A 1681-nucleotide genomic window follows, 5' to 3' on the forward strand; every position below is an offset into this window, starting at 1 on the left:
TTTTTTTTTTTTTTTTTTTTTTTTTTTTTTTGAGCAAGGGCTCGTCATATCGCCCAGGCTGATCTAACTTCATGCTCATCCTGCCTCAACCTCCTAGTGCCAAGGCTGAGATCTTCTGACGCCCATGGGTGTTTTGCAAACAGGTGTCTGGTGGCTGTGGGCTCCTTACAGTCTGTGAGTAGAGATAGAACTGACCTCCACTGACCTTTGATTATACCGTCTTCATGTTGAAACCTCTATCAAAACCCCGAAAGGCCAGGGATTCAGCCTTAATAGCTGACTAAGTAGAAGTGTCTGAAGGGTGGCACACGAGAGAGGGCAGGGAGGCTCTGCTCCCTTCTCCCACAGTTTATTCTGCATCTTTCACCTGTCATCTGCATCCTTTATGATGAGCACTGAACAGGTGCCAGCTTGCTTCTTGGAGTAGACATTGGAGCTGGGAGCATACTTAGAAGCCTGAGCTTCTCAACCTCTTGGATCTGATGCTGTCTCCAACAACAGGGTTTCTAGAAGTCCATACGAACTATGGTTTTCTCAGGAAGCACAACAAAAAACAAAGGCAGATGACACAGATCACCAGTGGAGTATTTTTGCCAGACCTATCATTTACAAGAAAAGCAGGATGAGTAAACACTATGAGATTGGTCAGAGAAAAAGAAAAGTCAGAATATCTTCCAGGACACACCACACTCTTTTCTTCAAATGAATGGCTAGGGAGACCTCCTCAGTGATAGCCAGCATGTACTTGTACTAGATGTGGAGCTTGGTTAGATTTGAGCAAACTGTGTGAGGGGGAAGGTAAATTAAGTATTAATCATTTGTGTTTAGATGTGACCTGATATTTTATTTATACAAGAAAAGTTCCAGGCAGGGGATGTAGCTCAGTGGTAGAACACTTGCCTTCATGCATGAGGCTATAGGCAGAAGTTTTTGTCCTGCCTGGTACTGCAGCTCATCAGTTCCAAAGAAAAACACAGAGGCTTATTTAATTATAAACTGGCCTATTAGTTCAGGCTTATTATTAACTAGCTCTTATAACTTAACCCATAATTCTTGTCTATGCTTAGCCATGTGGCTTGGTACCTTTTCTCGGTAAGGCATTCTCATCTTCCTCTGTATCTAGCTGGTGACTGTGACTGCCATTGCTCTTCCCAGAATTCTTCTAGTCTGGTCACCCCTCCTATACTTTCTGCCTGGCTACTAGCCTATCAGTGTTTTATTAAACTAATATGAGTGACAAATCTTTACAGTGTACAAGAGCATTATCCCACAGCATGAGGCCCTAAGTTCAACTTCCGTTTGGAAATCAGACTGTATGGATAAAAAAATAAATCCAGCCCTACTTTAAAATAATCTATGAGTAGGGTGTAAATTGAACAGGTTTGTTACGTGTCTATAATTGTTGAAGCAGGTGGATACATGCATTTATACCGCAAGTTTCCCCCACTCCCAGGTTCTGCAAAACAACTTAGTACCTTCTGTCTAGGAAGATGTGGGTGCAAGTTAAGAATGGATAACATGGCGCTGAAGCAGAGGCTCAACAGTTAGGAGTACCAGCTGCTCTCTCACGGGACCTGAGTCTGGTTCCTAGGACCCACACACATGTGGCATATACACACATAGACACATACATTACATATATTATATATATAATACTTACATATATATATATATATATATA

General features: G+C 41.9%; 1 protein-coding gene across 1 annotated transcript in view; it reads left to right on the top strand.

Moving 5' to 3' along the window:
• Positions 1–1681, top strand: part of Fdft1 (farnesyl-diphosphate farnesyltransferase 1) — a 27064-nt gene that overhangs the window by 18836 nt on the left and 6547 nt on the right. The window lies entirely within an intron of this gene.

Source organism: Microtus ochrogaster, chromosome 17, assembly GCF_000317375.1.
Source record: "Microtus ochrogaster isolate Prairie Vole_2 chromosome 17, MicOch1.0, whole genome shotgun sequence".
NCBI classification, from domain to species: domain Eukaryota; kingdom Metazoa; phylum Chordata; class Mammalia; order Rodentia; family Cricetidae; genus Microtus; species Microtus ochrogaster.